The sequence below is a fragment of the Schistosoma mansoni genome (assembly GCF_000237925.1).
Source record: "Schistosoma mansoni, WGS project CABG00000000 data, supercontig 0301, strain Puerto Rico, whole genome shotgun sequence".
Classification (NCBI taxonomy): domain Eukaryota; kingdom Metazoa; phylum Platyhelminthes; class Trematoda; order Strigeidida; family Schistosomatidae; genus Schistosoma; species Schistosoma mansoni.
Window position 1 is genome coordinate 46,573 of NW_017386157.1, and position 14,039 is coordinate 60,611.

A 14,039-nucleotide genomic window follows, 5' to 3' on the forward strand; every position below is an offset into this window, starting at 1 on the left:
GCAATTGAAGAACATATGAAACTCGAAATGGCAGTCAACCAACATCAAATTCAGAATCTTTAATATAAACATCAAGATAGTTCTACAATATGGGTTCGGACGCGTTCAACTACTTCACTCCCTATCCTTAGTTCAGGTGTTGATGCAGGCCAGTCCTGAAGCAAAAACTTGCATTTAGGGAGGGGAAACGCATCCCAAACATCCTTGCATTGTTACTCAGTGCTACCAAAAGACTGTATTTTATCAGCGTCTTAACCAAACAGGACTATATCATCTGAATATTCTAAGTCGATAAGTAGATCTCCTGTAGGAGATCAATTTTTAAAAACTCAGTCGACGAGAGTGTTATTCTCAGCAGTAGGTCTATGATAAAGTTAAACAAAAATGGAGATAGTGGACACCAATTGAGGTTGCGAAATCAGAAAACAGCTCACCATGAGCTCTCACACGACTGGTGGTGTTCGAGTAAAGAGCATTCACAAGGTTTATGTACTTCTGAGGTACACCTTTCAATGACAGACACTGACACAGAACCTTTCGGTCTACAAAGTCATACGCTGCTTTCAAGTCAAGATAAATTATCATTGTTGGACGCCGATAGGAATTTCTGTGTTCTAAAACCTGACGAGTAGTGAATATGCGGTCGATTCAGCCACGACCAGATCTGAAGCCAGCCTGATTTTCTCGTGTTTGCAGTTCACGAACCTTAGTTAGGCGCCCGAAATAATTACTGAGGCTAGTATTTTAGATGCTATATTAGTCAAACTAATCCCTCTATGGTTATCACAAGATGATTTTGACCCTTTTTATATATTGAGACAATAATTGATTGTGACCAGTCAGATGGGATTACGTCCAACTCCCAGATTTTAGCTAAAATATTAATCAGCCTTACCGCTAAACTGGATCATTATACATAGTCTTCTGTAGCCAATCCATCTGGACCAGCTGCTCTTCCTCGTTTCAGATTAGTTATAGCTTTCTGAACTTCAGGTAGAGTCGGGGGACCTACTTCAATGTTCCATTCAGGCTGTCTGGGAATAGTGGGTAGTTGTTGAGTAACTGAAGGTCAGCTAAACTGTTCTCTATAGTGTTCCTCCCGTCGTTCCAAATGTCTGGGCTGAGAGCAAATAAGAGTGTCGTCTCTTCAGAGATTATCTCACCCATACTTGATCCCCGTTTCTTTTATTAGTCTGAAGTGTTGTCTACAGCCGCTGCCTTTCCCATTTCTTTTGCTTTCGTTGCCCACCACTATTCACGATCGTTCCTTAAAATTTTGCTTAACCTAGATCCGATTTGTTTACGCTCTTCGTCGTGTTTAGAGCCTGGTGGGATGAGTTTACGCGAATCCATCAGTGAAATAGACTTGGAAGAAATCCATTGGTTTTTTGGAACCCTATGGTTTAAATTATTAATAGATGTTACTGCTGTTTCCACAGCTGTTCGTATATGTTTCCAAGCAATATCTGAGTCAACCTCGTTTACAGAACTGTCTAGATGTGAACTCAGTTATTCCTGGAGCTTACTTTTGACTTTCTGGTCACTTAGTTCAATCCTAATGGGTCTTCTTAGTATAGATTTTTTGCGTCCAATGAGGCGCAAACAAATGCGTGCTCGTATTAAGGCATGATCAGAGTCTAAACATGTACTCCAGCTGCAGTTGGCATACATGTGACAGTCAAATTATGTGAAACTTAGTTTTTCAGTGTTATATCCCCCGGTGAATTACAAATGGTAACTTTTAGGTCTATTTATGGGTCAATGTAATATGCCTATTTCTTATTGTACAATTATTACGTAACTGAACTATTCATATTCGTATTTCTCTTATCATTAACTTTATTTTGACCTTTGACTTATTATCATACGATTCTTGAGTTTTAATCAGTTTATTGATTACTTTGGTTTGTATAAAAACCCAGTGTGTTTGTATATAATGATTCATACCACTGAGGCTGTTAATGGTGTTTTGGACTTAACTGGCTGGGCTAAGCAGATCGCAGGACCGGTTAGCACTCTAGTCTGCTCGTACGGGTTTCGTGTCACTGTTCCAATCGACAATTCGCTGCTCCCTGTTTGGCGGTCTTATCGCGTCACACATCAACTAGGCATCCACTCGGCCACAAGTATAACACTCAGTGATATATTTAGTACAGAACTATTCCGAAATAATCTTTGGTTAGACTGTAGAAGTAGAGTAGATAATTCCATTTTCACAGGTGGTTACATTATAATTATAGAGTATTACTAATGACTTTAGCGTTTACCTCCTCTTTGCAACAAAAATTTATTTGTTTAATTATTGAGTTCAGACGAGACTTATCTTGGACTGTTTATCAATGTATCCTCGGTGAGTTTAACAGACAGGCCATTTGTGTGAACTGAATTTATGCCAGTTGAATAATAAACATAACCATAGTGAACACACTTTTATTACATTTATTATATACACAGCGAAGCCTTTTCTCAACATCACAACATTTGAAATACCACAAGATGGATTACGATAGCACCAAACGTTGCCCTAGTGAAATGTCATAGCTGAACAGTCTCATTAACGTAAAGACGCTGTGGACTCTGCGTATGAATACTCTTTTCCAACTTGCGTATGGATATACGCCTGTATACAGGTCCCGAGTTGGTTCTATGTAGTTTTCTTTATTGTGAAAGAATAGGAAAAGATCAGTCATTAGCGCCTAAATGTACTCCATAATGCGCTTGTCCTGAGTTTGACACTTGCAGGTGAATACCGTATGATAAAAAGTGTATTGAATCCACTCTAAAATTAAGGTCGGATGAATTTGATATCCGACTTTTTTGACAGTATTCCAGGAAAGTAAAGATGAGCTTCTATAAATAATTGAAAAATCATCACATCACTTTCTAGGAACGACGATTCGAAAAAATAATTTTACAGTCATAAATCTCAATGAAGTTACTGGTAGAAAGTTCTGAACCGAATACTGTGTACTCAGGGATCTCTATTGTTACGTGACTTATACACAACTCTTACACTCAGAAGGTTTCTGCAGCACTCAAATAGTAATAAACCTCCAAAATGCATTAAAATTTGTCTCGCAGTTTTGAGAGAATGTTAAAACTTCGATTCTTATTTCTTCAAGTTCTCAACAGTCTAAGTCAATCTATTATGAAATAGTAGACATATTACTTACGTCAATAAGTCCGCCTCCGGGGGTTACTGTCGGTCCCAAGCTCTGATAAAGTAGGAGGGTTGGGCATGGGGTTACTGACCTCATCCTGTAGAAGACTAATTCGCTTAAAAAATGCTAACCAGGAAAAATAGTTCAAACCATTTAAACTCTGCTCTGGAATTCACAAGGTCCTCAGTTAAAACAATTATAATGAAAGCCGAGTTCCTTCGAAAGTCACGAAGCCAATGCCCCTTCTAACAACTAGTGAAACCATTTATCTAGGTACATGGAATGATTGTACAATGTGAGGGACCGGGAGAGTCTTCCGAATTGCTACATAAATGTGGAGATACAACCTGGAGGTGCTTAGGATCAGTGAAATACATTGTAACAACAACGACTATCTTCAGGAGAGCTTCTATTATACGTCGGCCATGAATATCATTAGGGCTTCCACGTTTATTTTCGTCGAGTTTACATGCCCATGTTTTCATCACTTGTACGTCGACGTAAAAGTAACTGACGATTCTCTTTCAATTACGTCCTTAATTCACTCTAGTTCCGGTTCGATGTTGATGTGTTCATAATTGACGATTCGACTTGATTTAGTGTTACTCCCTCGTTCAGTAATATCTTGAACAACAATGATAGCGACAACAGAAATAATAGTAATAATGATAAATTAAGGTCAACATGAAGACAAAGATGGGAAATAATTTCTTGTAAACAGAGTTTTAGTTCCATCTGATGGATATCTGAATGTTCTGTTGTGTTAGAGAGTTGCTTCTGATGAAATTTCAATATATTTCCGAATTCCTTACACAACTATATCGATATTATGACAGCGTCAAAATGAAATGTGATATATACTGATAAAGCCAACAGATGTTCTAATAAGTCAGATAATCCACACATAATATCTGTTATATTTTAATCCCTGTTAAAAATCACTTGACAAGATCTACGATTAGAACGCGAATTTATATGACCTTGTCACGGTGCCAAAACAACGACGCATTAATGAGTACGAACAGCCCAGAATCACTTGAGATTCCTTAACGGTTCTTTTCTTGTTGCTCTGACCGTTTAATCTAGAACACAATCTCAGCTTCCATTGCATGGATCATGCATATTGGACATATGCAGTGTGCTTACAGGCAAATCAGACCTCATCATACCATATAGTAGAAAATAACAGGTATACAAGATCATGACAAAAGTGGTTGTGAGTGTGGGAGACTGTAACTAATAGATTGGGAATAAGTTAAGAAAACTACGTCGTGTAATAGTAGGAAATAGGCCAAAGAAAGCTAAAAATAAAAGAAGATAAATATGTATATTCTAGTTACTTAATAGTTATGCAGTAAGAATATATATTTAACGACAGTCCATAGATAAGTGCTAGCAGTTAGGATAGAACGATCCCGGATAACAGTACTTCACTGGTGTTGTTGTAACTAGAAAACGATGAATTTTACATGCAATTATTCGTTAAACCATCGTCTCCCTTCAAAAATTCCATGAAGAAACTCTGTTGAGAAAATGACATGTCCCAGTGTTGATATTCAAATTTAACCAAAACAGTCAACATAATGGATTGGCTTTCATGGATAAGTCATTCTATTTAAGTGATATTGCAACCGCTCCAATGGGATTGAAACTGACAGAAAGTGACAAACTCATCAAGTAATAAACGAAGTGATTTCTGTTCAAAACAATCAAATCATCGAAAATGAATTGTTATTGGTTGTCATGTAGAAAGCAGTTATCGTCACTCGATTGAGATAATCAGGAAAAACATAAGTAGGTTTAAGATAATGTTCAACGAGAGTGCAGCACTAAATCAAGCACAAACAACGGTTATGGGCACACGAATATTGAACTGAAACTAGACTCAATTGAGGAATTAAATGGCAGAGTATCTGTGGTGTTTGAACGAACCAATGATTCCTTCGTATTGATGACTGTTTTGAATTCTGAATACAGTACAATCATTTGTGTTCATCTAATACTTCTTGATTAAATTGTGTTATTGTTGGGATTACTAGTTCATACCACAATTCAAATACTCCAAATCATCTACATTGGCGCCGCGATGGAGCATGTGATGAAACGGTTAGATATACATTCATATTTTAATAATTTTGAGGATTACATGAAGAGGTTTGAAATCTGAGCTATGATCAAGAAAGATGACGAGGATTTTAATATTATGGATCATTTCCTTACATTCATCGGAAAAGAAGCATACAGCTTAATGAAAACTATGGTATTTCCAGACAAGCCGATTTCACTCTCTTATGCAACTCTCAAGCAATTACTGCTAGACCATGTAAAGTATACAAATTTCGAATGCTGTAAAGGAAAAAATTCAATAAAATGACTTGCCAGAACATCAGAAGTTCCACTACTTTACTACGTCGTCGCAGTCCAATACGTAATCAAGGTTATTCAGATGACAATTCATTGGTGAGCTGTGAAACAGTTCATGAAGATGAATACAAGCTTGGTAAATGCTTGTTCTATGGCAAGTTTCACCCATGTAATTCATGTATATTTCATAACTCTAAATACTTTAAATGTGGTAAAACTGGACACATTCAGTCAGTTTGTAATACCATGGTTCATTTCGCCCGAACTAATGCTAAAATTTGTGATTGGGATTCTACTATATTGGATGTTTCTAGTGATCACTTGGCTTTATTCAAGACTTCTAGAAGCGGTATTATGTCACATAGCAGTCTAGAGTTGAATAAAACCCAGAATCATTGTGAGACGGAAGTTTCCAACCAACCAACTTCTTATTAAAATTCTCATATTATTGTACCAGATATGGTTTATCATAATGATTCGCATATTTTTGATGAAATTCCTTACAACTCTGAGAATAATATGTTGAATAAGTCAAATCATGATCAAAAACCGGACTCAGTTTTGGTATATGCTGATTTTTCTAATGATCCATTATTCTTTAATATGTATTGACCGGCCTGTCTCGATAAGAACACGATTGGAATAATAGAAACATTTATTATTATTGTAACCAATTGTACCAGTGATTGTTTTACTGTACTTGTTTAACTGTATCAGATTCACTTCTTGTTTCGTTATCCGCCCTGTTCGGTTCGAACTTTCTTACGCTCTGCCCGTTTTGCCTGTACTCGTTGGTACGTCTCGGTATTCTTTCGAAACCACGAGATCGCCAATAAATATACTTTATCTGAACTAAAGAAAACCTTCTGATTTGCAAGTTATCAAAGGAACCAATTCGTTGCTGGGCGGTCACATCAACATCGAACTGGAACTAGACTTCATTGTGGAGGTAATTGACAGAGTTTCTTCAGTTGCTATTAGGTCACCATAAAAGTGACGAAAGCATAGCCATGTAAAATTGACGAAAACACACATTTAAGCCTGAATGATATTCATAATGAAAAGACCAATTCAGTAGTGTTTTCATTCACAGAAATTCAAAACAAACTAATTCAACGCAAATAAGAACTTTGTGAACACTTGTGAATGTTTGAAATGATTGAATGATGCTTAAACAGTATTCCTTTCACTTGGTTACCTCCATTTCTCATTACATACTCAGATTTCTTCATTAAACATCAAATAACTTGAGAGCTATCATTTAGTTTGCTTCATTCTATATTCGTGTATAGTTTCAAAGTGGAATTCAGTGTAGTAGTATGTCAGAGTTCTTACATTTATCCAATTGGTCAGAAATTAATGATTTTCTATGAGTAGCCACCTAATTGGTCAATTTGTGGATATCAAAAATCCCACCAATCACTTGATTCATCTCGACTATATAAACAGCAGCAGTTGTGAGCCAGTGATTATTATTGTAGAACGTTACTCCATTACATATGCATTGCAAGTTACATCATTCGTTCATTATCACCGTATTGATTTCAATTTATCTTTTCGATTGCTTACACACACAAACAAATTTGACAAATAACTTTACATTGTTATCCTCATGTAGGAAGTGCTCGACATGTAATACAAATATGCATTGCAACTATACACAATGGATAAGCATATCGGGGCTACCAATGCAGTCGTTTTTACAAACCTACTGGTTGAAGACAGTTGAAACGAAATCAGATTGCCTTATCGTATGCCGTTTTCATCCTCAGTGTAAACTATATACCCATAAAGCTGTAAGTTTCCCGATGTATTTGACATTTTAATGAAACATGTAAATATGAAAGTGATATACATATGTAGTGGATGTCGAGTCGAGGACGGACTATGATCACCACTACAATTCGATTACGCGCCCAAAAACGACTTGGTTCCTTTGATAGCTCGTAAATCAGAAGGCTTTATTAATCCAGATCAAGTATATTTATTGGCGATCTCGTGGTATAGAAATAATACCGAGACGTGCCAAAGAGTACAGGCAAAATGGGCAGAGCGTGAGCAAGTTCGAACCAAACCAGGCGGAGAGCGAAACAAGAAGTGAAACTGATACAGTTAAACAAATACAGTAAAACAATCTCTGGTACAATTGGTTACAATAATAATAATTGTTTCCGTTATTCCAATCGTGTTCTTATCGAGACTGGCCGGTCACTACAGGAGCCCCCCGCTAGAAAGGGTTTACACTTTCGATACGTAGCGGTTTCGTTCGTGAGACTGATCGCGAAACGTGCAATTGTAGGACGAAGGCGATGGCAGAACAGGAAGTGATCGTTGATCCTCCAGTTGCCACCAAAAGTGTTTGACGTAGAACGGTACCAGAAGGAACGTACTGTATTAATTGCTTGGATTAGCATGCTACACCAGAGTGGTTTGTATCCAGAATCTGAAGGTTGCGTTAGTAGAGGTCCGGACCAGAAACGCTGCAGACGTAGGACGAAACCAGATTGAGCCAAGGAACCAGATGCGACCAGGATAACCATGTTCGGGACCAAATGTATACCATACGTATTTGGAGCCAGAGAGGTCGACTGAGTGCGTTGACTAGAGCGTGGGTGATCAGGCCAGCTTTCGCCAAAGTTTACTGAAGTCGACGATACCGGAACAGAGATGGTCGGAGGCGTAGGCTCGGGGTAAACAAAAAAAATGAAAGAGAAAGAGAAAAGTGTAGCATTCGTGTAGTATAGGGGTAGGGTCCAATACTGTATCCGTTGCTGGTTATGAGGTTAGTCGCGAAAGCGTACGGGCGACCGGAACGTGAGACGGTAGTCTCGTTCGAACCTCGTGAGCCTGCAATCTCATCCGCAGTCAAGGGCGGTGTGGTCTGCTGGTCTGGACGTGAGATGGAAGTCTCGTCCGTAGACTGGGCAGATGACACGTGCTGTTGACTGGGACGTGAGAATGTGGTCTCAGGTGCATCTAGCGTGGGATCCGAAGTAGATGTAGAGATCCCGCTAGAAGCTTTGATGGGTCTAGCATTGGGTCTCGTCTTATCAGGTAGGGCACTGTCATCGACGTGTGCTGGCATGAGACGATCAATGCTGACTACTTTGACGCGGCCATGTCGATCAACCTTGAAGGTCTTTTCGTGACGGGAAATCACGTGAAAAGGGCCTTCGTAAGGCTGTTTGCTCAGGTTGACCGTAAGTTGTCGTGCACCATAGTTAGGAATGACTGAGTCATCTGCAGCGCGTAGTCGAGGCATAGTGGCTTGAGACTTACTTTTACCGATAGGTATGACAGAAACTTGGGCACCCGTATCCACAAGGTACCTAGCGTTAGTGCGATAATCGTGCACGTAAAATAAACGGCCAACCTGAGGTGAAGTGCCGGCGAGTACGGCCGCATTTACTCGCCAGCTCGGGAGTTTCCCGCCTTCGTATGAGCCGGGAGCTCGACAATGACGGGCACCGGCCCCGAAGGCACGGTGGAACCAGCACCAACTCGGACTCGCTTCCGAAGCCGCCTTCTGGCGTGGCTTGGAAGATGCCCACTTGGGGCGAGTCGTTACGGCTTTTCGAGATCGTGACCTGAGTCGGGGGGCGTAGGGGGCTGGCACATTTGAACGGTCTCGGAAACTGAGACGGGTGTGGATACATTTATCCCTATCCCCATGAGCCGAAGGTCGTCTAGCATCGAAATCCATGTTTGAACGAGAAGTACAGGAGACAACATAGTTGTCTTTGGCGCTAACTCGTGCTGGAATTTTGTCTGCTATGAGGGCCACCTTGTTGAGTGGGGTGTCCTCGAGCAGAGCCGTAAGAGTTGGTTGGATACTAGCTGGTAATGCCTCGAGCCATAACTCTTTGACTATATCGGAGTCGGCTGTCGAGTTTCCTGCAAGAGATTGCAGGCGCGTGAGGTGGTGGCTCGGCTCAGCATCACCCATAGGGTGACGTGCTAATAGAGTCCTCAATCGTTCCTCTCTTGATGGGAGGAAGTGTCGAAGGATGGCATCCTTAAGACGGTCGTAAACGTTCGGAACGTTCGAATTGAGGACAACCTCACGAACAGCTGTTAAGTGATCCCCGGGCAATGATTCCAAAGCATAGGCGTACTTTTGCCTTTGATTGGTTATGCGGCGGATCTCAAATTGAGATTCCAGTGCCGCGAACCAGACTTCTGGATCATGAGGGATGAATGGAACCGGTCGAAAATTAATAGCCTGTACCTCGGAGTCTATAATATTTATACTATTCTTATCGTTATCCACCATAGTATGTTGCCAAAATATTATATATTGAAAATATCAATACGAATATGTGCAACAGAAGTGGATAGATAAACAGACTCACCGAATTGATCTGGGTTGGAAAATTGGCCAAGTTTGAATCGTGCTCGATGAATTGGGTTACCAGTTGTGGTTCACCAGATGTATTGCGTGTTCGGTTGTCGGGATTACCTGATGTAGTGCGTGTTCCAAATACGGCTCACCAGTAGTAGTGGATGTCGAGTCGAGGACGGACTATGATCACCACTACAATTCGATTACGCGCCCAAAAACGACTTGGTTCCTTTGATAGCTCGTAAATCAGAAGGCTTTATTAATCCAGATCAAGTATATTTATTGGCGATCTCGTGGTATAGAAATAATACCGAGACGTGCCAAAGAGTACAGGCAAAATGGGCAGAGCGTGAGCAAGTTCGAACCAAACCAGGCGGAGAGCGAAACAAGAAGTGAAACTGATACAGTTAAACAAATACAGTAAAACAATCTCTGGTACAATTGGTTACAATAATAATAATTGTTTCCGTTATTCCAATCGTGTTCTTATCGAGACTGGCCGGTCACTACACATATCTGTCCAATTGTGAATTACTTATCTTCCATTAATTGCATAGTCAACATGTTCTGTTTGTCCAATAATAGTATATTGTTATTAATAGATGACTAGAAATGTTGACAGTTTAAGTAGACTGAGAGTTTTCATTAAATAATGAATTATTATTATTGTTATTATTAGATTGAATGGCAAATTTCAACCATTTAATGTATAAATCCCAGATAAACGTTAAATTTTAAATTTCTCCTTATTTGACAGATCAAACAGGAATTTTGCAAACTGTATTCTGGATTGATGGAAAACACTACCATAGATACCAATTCAACTGACCATTATGTGACTGGAGGAAGAGTATGTTGTTGTAAGTTCAAATCTCTTTTTGTGTATTATGGTGATAAAATTTTGAGGAAATTTTCGAATATCATTAATTAACGCCAGTTTAAAATGGTTTATATGATTTAGGCTAGTTGTGTTGGTTATTTATTCGGTAGACTGAAATGACACACGTATCATTTGGAAATATGTAGTTGGCATAAAGAAGAAGAAGCAAGTGTATTTGATCAATGTAAAGTGTGATCGGTATATCTGAGCTAATGTTTACTGATAAATACACTGGTGTTTCCATTGTCTATGGAAATGTCAGTGAGTAAGTAACAGTTGACGGACATTACAGAAAAGTGTTAAATGAAGTTTCTGAGTGAAATAAGTTTTGTAACAGAGAAAGTACTCGAAATCCTAGTCTACATTGACGGAACTTCACATATTCTAATTAGCTTTAATTAACCTGTATCCTCTAAGCATTTTCATTCAATGAATATGTTTCGAATGCTGTAAGAATTACTAAACTGTAGACTAATAATCATGAATGAATAAGACTCTTTTTGATAAAGAAATGGACAGGTTTACGCTGTATGGTAGGTACAATTCATGGTACTGTCGATCACTTATCATAATAAAAGTTTGATGAATATGTATCTGTGAAATGTAAGATGTCAGTCCACAGTTTACTGTGTTTTTGTACTTGTGTATTTAGTTTACAGTAATTTAGGTAAATCATCTATGTACATCAGTTAGTCTCTTTCAAACCATTTCCACTTTGACATTCTTCTTCATCTTACATCCTTAAACCATTGTACATTGAATCTACTTTGTAAATGTTTGTGTTATTTATTTACTGTCTACTGAACTGTAATGTACTGTACCCTACTGTACTTCACTTTGTCTCATATTCTGTAACTCAATGTCAATAAATTATTTATTTGTTGTTTACCAGGAGTTGTTCTTTCAAATCAATCACTAAACATTAAATATAGATTTGTAATAGTGGAAAAGACAATTACATGCATTGTAATTGATATGAGGTGTAGGAAGCAAATTCCTACTTGCGCAACTCTAAGCTATTGTCTAGACTGTCGAGCAGAGTCTTGGTTTGCCCAAAGTCAGAAAAAGTAAGTTATTTGGCCTAGTAAACTTTATCTGTTTCTAAAACGTAAATTAACAACGTTAGTATGAAAATAAACAGCATAGTCTATTACATAAGAAAAAGGGAGACATAAATAACATACCGAACAGTAACTGGAGAATAGGAAAAATGAGTCAACAAGGCGAATGTTGTTCTAGAATGATTGGTGGATAAACAAGACATAGTCATACAAGGTCTAAGAAAGTTGGTGTGATGGTGAGCGTTTCATCTTATTGTTGATGTGTTTGTTTATCAATCTCACTTTACACTCCCCCCGAAACGCGCACCATGTCCGTCGTCCTGGGTCGTCGTCGTCGCTGCCAAATAACCGGATTCTTCCAGTAGACATAGGCTTCGTACATCCCGAACAATTTCTTCGTTTGCCGTTCTTAACTTTGCTGTACGAACTCGTACATCAGAGCCATAGCTTGCCTGTTCGACAATGGCTTTAGGCCATAGACTTCTACTCGTTTCAACGCTACTAACGAGAACTAGGTCGCCAGTTGTAAATTCTTGCATACGTTCAACCATTTATCTCTTGTTTAAAGAGTCAGTAGATATTCCCTTATCCACCTATACCAAAATGCGATAGTTAATCTCTGAGCTTCTTTGCATCTTATATTGTATAATAAAGTCTTATCCACAGAAACATCGTCAAATGATAATCCTTCATAAATCAACAACCATTTATTCGGAGTAAGAGCCTCTAGGATGCCAGGATCATCCATCATTTTAACTAGTGGTCTGTTATTTAATATCTTTTCTACCTCAGTTAAGAACGCTTGCAAAGCTTCATCGGTCAGCACGTTTTGAAATAAAAGCGCTCTTAGGAATCTTCTAATAGATCTTATGATGCGTTCCCACACACCGCCTCGATGACTTGCCTTAGGTGGGTTGAAACGCTATTAACATTCTCGTTCTCTGAGGTGGTTCTCTATTTTGTTTTGATCCCAAGAGCATATAATCTGTCTCAAACTAGCATCTGCACCTCGTAAATTTGAACCGTTATTGCTAAAAAATACTCATCGGGCATCCTCTTCTGGCAATAAACCTTGATAATGCGCATAAAAATGAACCCATATCTAAAGAGTAAGCCATTTCAATGTGAACAGCGCTAATAGATAAGCAGGTGAATAAACAGACGTAACGTTTCTTAACGACTCTCCCTCGTTTGGTAAAGAATGGTCAGAAGTAATCCACACCTACTTGGCTAAAGGGCGGAGAATGAGTCTCTAGTCGGCACTCCGGCAACGGCGCCATTATTTGGGAGCATGGTATGGAATAAAGTCTTCTACATACGTAGCATCGTTTTCGAACCTTACGGACGGCAGAGTATCCTCTAACGATCCAATATTCTTCACGAATTCCACTTAAAGTTCAAGTAACTCCGACGTGCATGTTAATCAAATGATGATACATTATAATCATATCTGTGACAAAGTGATTAATAGGAAGAATAATCGGGTGTTTAGTTTCAAGGGGCAAACACGATAATTGCAGACGTTCTCCCACTCGGATCTTGCCTTCTAACACAAAGGGGTTGAGATTTCTTATCGAGCATTGACGAACTAAATTTTTTTCTCTTGACCATCTCGTTCATTCTTGGCTGACTTTACTGCTGCTTAGAAGCGTTGTCTCTGAGCGTTAACGGTGAACTGTCTAGGATTCTTTTTTCGACCGGGAATGTGGCACTTTGGACTAGTTTAATTATGTAGTTCTTCGATTTACCGATATCTTCAACACTTAGTGTGCCCAAGATTAGACATTTCTCATTCTTCTTGTTTAACGTTTTATCGATAAACCGTCTGCAGTATGAAAACACTTAATGATCTGGACCATGACTTACACGTACGAAATCGATCTAGAAACTCTTCGTTGCATTTTGGGGGTCCGAAATCTTCTGTTGTTAAATGGGCCAGTGTTCTCACCCCTCTCTAGGTTAGGCCATTTATCTTCTTCCTCCCACAGGAATCCTGGCTCTTGTGACCACTTCCTTATCTTAGTTTTATCATTTAGTGATGGTCCACGTGACGCGTCATCCGTGGGATTTAATTTACCTTTCATATATCTCCATTGGTTTAGCGTGGACAACTCATGTATAGTTGTTAACCTGTTACTCACAAACCTTTCAAACCTCTCAAACCTTTCGTATTTTGTATGCAATGAAGCACATTTAACGAATCCGTCCAATAGATGACCGATGAAATAGGA